The sequence below is a fragment of the Propithecus coquereli genome, unplaced genomic scaffold (genome assembly GCF_000956105.1).
Source record: "Propithecus coquereli isolate 6110/MARCELLA unplaced genomic scaffold, Pcoq_1.0 Scaffold210, whole genome shotgun sequence".
In the NCBI taxonomy this organism is placed as follows: Eukaryota; Metazoa; Chordata; class Mammalia; order Primates; family Indriidae; genus Propithecus; species Propithecus coquereli.
In genome coordinates this window covers 4,797,297-4,807,080 of record NW_012146079.1, presented here as the reverse complement: position 1 = coordinate 4,807,080, position 9,784 = coordinate 4,797,297, and the positions used below count along the sequence as shown (strand labels likewise).

General features: G+C 39.1%; 1 protein-coding gene across 1 annotated transcript in view; it reads left to right on the top strand.

The window, feature by feature from the left end:
- SMYD3 (SET and MYND domain containing 3) overlaps positions 1-9,784 on the top strand; it is a 583,727-nt gene that overhangs the window by 201,381 nt on the left and 372,562 nt on the right. The window lies entirely within an intron of this gene.

Genomic DNA, 9,784 nt, shown 5'->3' with positions numbered 1-9,784 from the left:
AATTTCTTTTCTTAGTGTTTCGTAGTTCTCCCTGTATAAGTCTCTCACATCTTTCGTTAAATATGTTCCTAGATATTTAATTTTCTTTGAGGCTATTGTAAAAGGTATTGCATTTTTGATGTGAATTTTGGCTTGACTGTTATTTGTGTATATAAATGCCTCTGATTTGTGTGTATTGATTTTGTATCCTGAGACTTTACTGAATTCATTTATCAATTCTAGGAGTCTCTTGGATGAATCCTTGGGGTTTTCTAGATATAATATCATATCATCGGCAAAGAGCGAGAGTTCGATCTCGTCTGCCCCGATTTGGACACCCTTAATACCCCTCTCTTGCCTAATTGCTGTAGCGAGGATTTCAGGCACTATGTTGAATAGAAGTGGAGATAGAGGGCAGCCTTGTCTGGTTCCAGTTCTAAGTGGGAATGGTTTCAGTTTTTCCCCATTCAGGATGATATCGACAGTAGATTTGTCATAAATGGACTTGATAATTTTAAGGAATGAGCTGTCTGTGCCTATGTTGATGAGAGTTTTTATCATAAAGGTGTGTTGGACTTTGTCAAGTGCTTTTCCTGCATCTGTTTAGAGAATCATATGGTCTTTGTTCTTGCTTTTAGTTATATGGTGAAATGTATTTATAGATTTGTGTATGTTAAACCAGCCTTGCGTCCCTGGAATAAAGCCCACCAGGTCATGGTGAATTATTTTTTTGATATGCTGCTGAATTCTATTTGCTAAAATTTTGTTGAGGCTTTTTGCATCTATATTCATGAGGGATATTGGCCTGAAGTTTTCTTTTTTTGTTGTGTCCTTTCCTGGCTTTGGTATCAAGGTGATATTGGCTTCTTAGAATGAGTTAGGAAGGATACCATCGTTCTGAATATTGTGGAATAATTTCTGTAGTATAGGTATGAGTTCTTATTGAATGTTTGGTAAAACTCTGAAGTGTAGCCATCTGGTCCAGGACTTTTACATTTTGGGAGGTTTTTAATTGCTGCTCCAATTTCTGAGCTTGAGATTGGTCTATTCAGATATTCCACTACCTCCTGGGTGAACTTAGGGAGGTTGTATGTTTCCAGGAATTTGTCCATTTCTTCCTCATTATGTAATTTTTGGGCATATAGGTTTTTATAGTAATCAAAAATAATGTTTTGTATTTCCGTGGTGTCTGTTGTGATCTCTCCTTTTTCATTTTTGATTGAGTTTATTAGAGTCCTTTCCCTTTGGATTCTAGTCAATCTAGCAAGAGGGCTGTCAATTTTGTTTATCTTTTTGAAAAACCAGCTTTTGGTTTTGTTGATCTTCCGTATAATTTTCTTGTTCTCAATTTCATTTAGTTCTGCTTTGATCTTAGTTATTTCTTTTCTTCTACTAGGATTGGGATTGGTTTGCTCTTCCTTTTCCAATTCCTTCAGTCTATTTATTAGGTTGTCGATTTCTAAACTGTCTGTGTTTTGGATGTGAGCATTTATTGCTATTAGTTTTCCTCTCAGGTATGCTTTTGCTGTATCCCACAGGTTTTGATAAGTTGTTTCTCCATTGTCATTTAGTTCTAAGAAGTTCTTGATTTCTCTCTGAATTTCCTCCTTGACCCAAGAGTTAGACAAAAATAGATTAATTTTCATGACTTTATGAGGTGGCGAGTATTTGTGTTGGAATTGAACTCTAATTTTATACCACTATGGTCCAAGAAAGTACATGGTATAATTTCTGTTTTTCTGAATTTGTTGACGTCTGATTTGTGGTCTAGTATGTGATCAATTTTGGAGAAAGTTCCATGGGCTGATGAGAAGAATGTAAATTTGGCTTTATTTGGATAGAATGTTCTGTAGAGATCTGTCAGACCCTTTTGTTCAAGAGTTCTGTTTAAGTCCATTATTTCTTATTTTCTGTTTGGAAGATCTGTCTAATTCATTCAGTGGAGTGTTGAAGTCCCCTGCTACTATGGCATTGCTGTTTATCAAGCTATTTAGGTCAGACAAGGTTTGCTTTATGTAACTGCGTGCTCCTACATTAGGCGCATAAATATTAAGAATTGTTAATTCTTCTTGTTGGATCTTCCCTTTCACCATTATGTAGTGGCCATCTTTGTCCTTTTTTACTTTTGCTATTTTGAAGCTTATGTTATCTGAAAATAGTATAGCTACCCCTGCTTTCTTTTGACTTCCATTTCCCCTGATGATAGTTTTCCATCTCTTTACCTTTAGTCCGAAGACATCTTTGTGGGTTAGATGCATTTCCTGTAGACAACAGATGCTAGGTTTGTGGATTTTTATCCACTCTGCCAGTCTGTATCTCTTCAGAGGACAGTTCAAGCCATTCACATTTATTGAAAGGATTGAGATTTGAGGTAGATTTCCATTCATATTGTTGGGTGAAACCCTGTTCTTTTGTTTTGTTCCTTGAGCCATCATGTAGTCCACATTCTAGGCTTTAACTTTTGAATGGTTTTTACTTTGAACAGTGTCTATTGCGCTGTTCAGTGTGTAATGTAGGTCTGAGTACTTCCTGTAGGGCTGGTGTGGTCTTTGCAAATTCTATTAGTGATTGCTTGTCTGGGAAAGACTTTATTACTCCCTCATAGATGGAACTTAATTTTGCCGGATAAAAAATTCTAGGTTGGGCATTATTCTGTTTTAGTAGATTAAGGATAGGGACCCAATCCCTCCTGGCTTGTAAGGTTTCAGTTGAGAAATCAGCTGTTAGTCTGATAGGCTTTCCTTTGTAGTTTATTTGTTGCTTTCATCTCACTGTTGGGAGAATTGCTTCTTTCGTGTTCACTTTGGTCAGCCTAATAACTACATGACGTGGTGATTGCTTTTTCACATTGAGTCTCCCAGGAGTTCTGTGTGCTTCTTGTATCTGGATATCAAGATTTCTGGCCCGGCCTGGCATGTTTTCCTCCAGTATTCCATGAAATAAGTTTTCCAGCCCTTGTGCATCCTTTTCTTCTCTGTCTGGAAGACCAGTGATCCTAAGATTCCGTTTCTTTACATAATCCCACATTTCTTGTAAGTTTTGGTCTTGTCTCTTGTTTCCAAGTTCTTTTTCTTCATCCGATTTTTTCAGCATGTAGGCATTATCTTCAAGCTCTGAGATTCTTTCCTCTGCAAGATCCATTCTATTCTTGAGGCCTTTCACTGTGTTTTGAAGTTCCTTGAATTCCTCCTTCATTGACAAGATTTCTGTTTGGTTTTTCTGTAGTATTTCAGTTTCTTTGGAGAATTTTTTATTCATTTCCTGGATTGTTCTTGTGTTTTCTTTATGTTGAGATTCTATTTTCTCTTCAATTCCATTGAGTTTCCTTACAATCCATAATTGGAATTCTTCCTCTGTCAGTTTAATCATATCATGTGTGTTGGTATCAATTGATGGAGATTGAATATTTTCTTTTGGAGTTGACTTTTCTCTCTGATCTTTCATGTTTCCTGTGTTCTTTTGCTGATTCTTTCTCATCAGGCTACTTTGTCAAGGACTGGTGGTGCTGGGACTGATTTATGGACTTAATTTTGGGACTCCAGAGGGGCATTCCTTGGCAGAGCTGAGAACCTGTGCTCTGGTCCTGTATTGTCTTAGTGGAGGTTTAGCCTGTTGGGTTATCTCTGGCCTGTTGTCTTCACCTTCTGTTTATGGAGATTAGTGAGTTTCTTTCCCTTGCCCAGATTCCCAGAAGTTGGATCACTTTTGTGTGTATGACTCCGCTATCGACCACTTGTTTGAGATGGAAGGCACCGTGTTGAGCTATGAGGTTACTCTCTTTTGTTGCATGTATTTTGCGTGGAGAAGTTGGTTGTCAAGGTATTCCAATACTTTTTTATTGAGCTCTATACCCCCAAATGGGACATACAGGTGCCTCAGCCTTTGGGGAATGTCATGCCACTCCCAAGGGTTACTTGAGCCCTGTTACCACTTTAGATGGCATGAGAAGAGCAACAGGAATTGGGGAGCCTAAGAGAGTATACTTCAGAGGTTGCTTGATCTGCAGCTAGGAGAGAGCTGCTAATAAGTTATTCAGGGCTCTTTCGCCACTCTTGCGGAGCAGCTCGTGATGGGTGTGTCAGTTGGTGCAATTGCTAAGGACTCTGTTGGAGATTTTCCTTCCCAGACCACAAGCCCCTAAGATGAGAACAGCCTGGGCACCAAGGGCAAACCTTTGTGTTATGGTCTTATGAGATGATCAAAATGAATCAGCTTACCAAGACAACAAACTGTCCCCTTTTGCTTAGGTCCAAGGTCAAACAGATTCAAGCTAGTCATATGGGAAAAGCGACTTTTCTCCTTTCTCCCTTCCTTCAAGGGTGGAGTGTGTCCTGAAGGGCTGTGGGAGGGGCGTTAACTAAGACTGCCACAAGACCCAGCCCGGAAAATGACTTCTCTCGTTTCTCCCCTCCTCTGAAGGCAGGTTTTGCCCTTTTTTCCCCCAGTGCTGCTTGTCCCTCACTTTCTCTGCAGATTCACGAAGCTGATCCTGTGGGAGAGTGATTCACTAGCGTGTGAATGTCCGCGTTCTTCACCTCCTACTCTGAGATGCGCCCGGCACCGCCTGGGGAGCCGACTATACTCGTTCACCCAGAGTTTCTCAGGTGGGATGCGCTGCCACCGCGTCAGCCAATCACAGCTGACTGGGAGCCTCCTACCCGCTGATTTCATTTTTTTTAAAAAATGAAATTTATTTAGATGGTCTCTAGTCTATGATTCTATGATTTTATGATTCTATGATTTAAGATTCTCTAAGCTCAAAGTCCACTGTCCTAAGTTAGTTACTATCTAGGTGAACTGGCATTGAATCAAGAAACTAAAATTGCAATAGAAGTTCTTTGTAGTATTTTTAGCACAAGTGCACGAAAACTAGCATTACAGAAGATATTTTGTTTGGTGTTTATATTTCTTAAAAAGGAGTTATTAGGTTGGTGCAAAAGTAATTGCGGTTTGGGACCATGAATAACTAGGCTCATACACATCTTTATTAATCAAAATAGGAACCATTAAAATCAACACATTTTTGCCAATGAGAAATAAGTTTGTTTATTCCTGTAGTGTAAAAATTCATGCTTTGGGATTCAGCGAACTCTTGGAAAGTATTTGCTGCATCCTGCTGGTTATGGAAACATTTTCCCTGCAAAAAGTTGTCGAGATTCTTGAAGTAGTAGTTGGTTGGCAAGAGGTCAGGTGAATATGGCAGATGAGGCAAAACTTCATAGCCCAATTTGTTCAACTTTTTAAGTGTTGGTTGTGTGACGTGTGTTCGGGTGTTGTCTTGGAGAAGAATTGGGCTCTTTCTGTTGACCAATAGCAGCTGCAGGCGTTTCAGTTTTCAGTGCATCTCATGGATTTGCTGAGCATACTTCTCAGATGTAATGGTTTCACTGGGATTCAGAAAGCTGTAGTGGATTAGACCAGCAGCAGACCACCAAACAGTGACCATGACCATTTTTTGGTGCAAGTTTGGCTTTGGGAAGTGCTTTGGAGCTTCTCAGTCCAACCACTGAGCTGGTCCTCACTGCTTGTCATATAAAATCCACTTTTCATCACACTTCATAATCTGATCGAGAAATGGTTCGTTGTCATTGTGTACAAGAAGAGAAGATGACACTTCAAAATGACGATTTTTTAAATTTTCAGTCAGCTCATGAGGCACCCACTTACTGAGCTTTTTCACCTTTCCAATTTGCTTCAAATGCCTAACCACTGTAGAATGGTCGATGTCGAGTTCTTCAGCAACTTCTCATGTAGTTTTGAGAGGATGAGCTTTGATGATTGCTCTCAGTTGGTTGTAGTCAACTTCTGTTTGCTGGCCACTGTGCTCCTCATTTGCAAGGCTGTCTCGTCTCCTTTGCAAAAACTTCTTGAACCACCACTGCACTATACGTTTGTTAGCAGTTCCTGGGCCAAATGAGTTGTTGATGTTGCTAGTTGTCTCCGCTGAACTTGAATAAGAAAATTGCTTGAATTTGCTTTTTGTCTAACATCATTTCCATAGTCTAAAATAAATATAAGATAAACAGCAAGTAATGTCATTAACAAAAAATATAAAGTGAAAAATGCACATTAAAATGGTGTATAACATAACCACATTTATTTAAGAATGTATTCCAATATCAAAAGGCAAATTTCAACGTTGCTGAAACTGCAATTACTTTTGCACCAGTCTAAATACATTGCTTGAATTGCTATTAACAGTTTTCAGTACTGAGTAAAGAAAAGGTGAGCATACTACAGGCAACTTTTTAGATAAGGAGAAAAATTTGTTTGCTTGTAAAAATGATGTCTTGGCCTATAACACCATCAGTGCTTATAGAAAATGATGGTTGTTATTATAGTCATTGGGTTTTTTTAAAAACCATTATTATGTTCAAAAAAGAATTTCTGAAACAGCCAGCCTCTGAGAGCATTGCATTAGGAAGTGTAAGAAACAAATTGAAACTCTCAGTCCTGTTGTTTGGGTAGTTACCATTAAACAGCGATAGAGTAGGTGGGTCTCAGCTCAGGCTGCTGTAACACAAGGTGGCTTAAAAAGCAGAAATTTATTTTCTCAAAGTTCTGGAGGCTTTGAGAAGCCGAAGCTGGCCCGTTGGATTTCTGGTGAGGACTCTCTTCCTGGCTTGTAGATGGCGCCTTCTTGCTAAGTCCTCACATGGCTTTTCCTCATGTGTGCATACAGAAAGGAAGGAGCGAGCAAGCCCTCTTGTGTCTCTTCTTATAAGGATGCTAATCCTATTGAATCAAGCCCCCCCCTTATGACCTCATTTAACCTTGATTACTTTCTTAGAGGCCCCTTCTCCAAATATAGCCACTCTAGGGGTTAGAGCTTCAACATAAGAATTTTGGGAGGACACAAACATTCAGTCCATAATAAGCTATGATACTTTGAGAAGCAGAAATCACACATCTAAGTACAGATTGGGGATGGTGGGAAGTACTATCCCAAAAGGAGGCCAGGTCAGTGTTGAAGACATCAGCAAAGATTTGATGAGTTTGATGCCAATGTGAGTGCTGTCTTGGAAGATATTAATTATACTGACCCATTCTTATTCATCTGTTGTGATTTTTTCAACTGTTATAAGTTTTTTCCAACAGGACACATGGGCAATGCACTTGCATTTCTTTCATATTGAATTTAAAGCCTGGGATCTCTTCAGATTCTTTCAACACATGTAACAGTATCCCAGAAAGGACAAGTATTTTATGTTCTTCGAAATCTTAGGTTTTCCACTTAACTGCCTTTATTGATTTGATGCTAATGGAAATACTGCCATGCAGGGAATAATAAAACATGATCTTTCATGGATCTTGGAGTGGCTTACTTGGTTTAAAATAATCTGGTATGTGCATAAATGGAGTTATTTCAAGTCTTCTGGCTTTACTTCCATGCCTTATGCCTTTTCTCGTCATTTGTTAAAGCTAGCATTTTTGACTTTGATATATGTCATGTTAGCACCTTGTAAATCTTTCTAATAATACCTTTCTATTACTAAGGTGTAAACACTGTTGTTTCTATCCCATTTGCTTCTCCTTCTGTGCCGTTTTTATAGGACTCTTTAACCTGTTAATGTTCCAGGATATTAATTTAAAACAGCCAGCCAAATAGTAGAAGGTTCTTCCTTGCTTGTGATAGCTGACCTCTTTTACCTGTTTCCTTTTCAAATTCAGTTTGGAAATCTCAATTTCCATAATATTTTGAGCTTGTACTTTACTCCCTGATGTTTTCAATTTAGCAGTATTATTTTCAAGACTTTATACCCAGAGCACCCAATTACTATTTTTTTCCCTGGACATACTTGCCTAGCTTGTCAAGATTTTTATTTAATTATCTTTCTTTACTTTGTAGGAAATGGAATTTCTGTTTGCATTTTCCCTAATTCCCTCACCTTGCTTCTTCCTAACCTTGTTCTGTCAATATTTAAGATACTTAGTTTGGACGTTTCTGTTTTTTTTTTTTTTTGTCTTTTAGGCCAACCTTCTCATGTATAATTACATGATTAGAGGTGCCAAATTAAATGGCATCCAATAAACTGTATTTAGGTTTGTGCTTGAAAATGTTTTAAAGACTCATTTGATATTTTTGTTTCAGTTTCTACTTACTCCTTAAGTTTTCAACTTCCAAGTTTACAAGAAAAGTACTGTTGTCTTGAAAACTTCCTTAGCATGCAGGTTTCATGGATTGCCTGGGACTTAAACAGGCTTTCTAATTACTTTTGTTGATGGAATTTCTCTTACATTAAATGCTTCACCTACCTGTTCTTGGTTCTAGACTCTAGCTTTCAAAAAGTGACATGGACAATTTGAAGGCACCTTAGACAAAAGCCGAAAATATAATAATTAAAATATTGATAAAGTTAAAAGGGGCTAAGATTTTTTTAGCCTGCTAAAGTAAAGGTAAGGCTATAGAGAAACTTAGCAATGTGCTCTTATGAAGTACCATGTCTGCTCTAAATCAGTTCTGCTCATTTGTACTTAGGGACTTGCTTAGTACCTTCTCAACCAGAGCTGGAAAACCTGGCTTTGTGATTGTGCTTCAATATCATCATAATGAATGAGGGGCTGTTTTTTGCATTAGGAGGGATTTAGACTTGACTCATGGAAGATATTCCTCCAGTGACATTGAACACTACAGTGAATGTCTGTGGGAGATGCATTGTTTTATTCCCTCAGTAAGATGGATTAAGGGTGAAGAAAGTTGAACTTTTGAAATATCTCCCAGATACAGGATTCTAATCTGATTGCCATGGTCATTTTTATCTTATTTTCTAATTGTGACTTGAAGTCCCTTTATATGGTGAGAGGACAATAAGATGCATCTAACGGTTTGTCAAATTTATTTCTTGGATAAGAGTGGTGAATAGTCCCAGGTAGAAGGTACTGTGGGGTGGTGCAAAGAGCACCGTCCTGGGAGGCAGAGGCCTAGGTGAGGACCCAGCTTTGCAAATAATTGGCCACCTGACTCTTAGCCTGTTCTTTATCACTTTAGGCCTCAGTTTTCCATTTTACTATGTGGGAGCTTGGTTAGAAATGTTATTAGGTCCCCTTCAGGTCAGTCCATGGGTGACAGTGGGAGTGAAGTTGTAACTGTAGAGGGGAGAGGGTGAAATAAGGGAGGGAAAGGTGAAGGAGGAGCCAAGAGATGGGAGTGAAGGTGATAGTGGTGGGAGAGAGGGGAAGGACAGGAGATGATAAGGGGGGTTTTATTTTTCATTGAGGAATTGATAAGAAATAGTGTTTGTGGCCACCAGTAATGGACGTTTCTTGGTTTTACAAGCTTATCCTCCTCCCTCCCTCTCTACTTCTTCCTCTCTCCTTCTCCTTTTTACATGCTGGACCTTAGTTCCAATGAGAACAACAGTAGTGAGTTTTCACTCAATCTCTTCTTAAAGATTATTATTAGGAGACAGAGTCTGGCTCTGTCGCCCAGAGTGGAGTGCAGTGGTGCAATCATAGCTCACCCCAGCCTTGAACTCCTGGCCTTAAAGGATCCTCCTGCCTTGGCTGCCCAAAGTGCTGGGGTTATAAGTGTGAGGCACTGTGCCCAGCCCCTCTTCTTAAAATTGGATTAATTGGGCAGGATTTAAAACAATTTGTTCAAGTTTCTCTTTCTGTGAACATTTCAGAGAATTTTTTTTTTTTTGTTATTAAGAAATGCCCCTGTAGGCCAGGTGTGGTGGCTCACGCCTGTAATCCTAGCACTCTCGGAGGCCGAGCCAGGAGGATTGCTTGAGCTCGGGAGTTCGAGACCAGCCTGAGCAAGAGCGAGACCCTGTCTCTACTAATAAATAGAAAGAAATTAGCC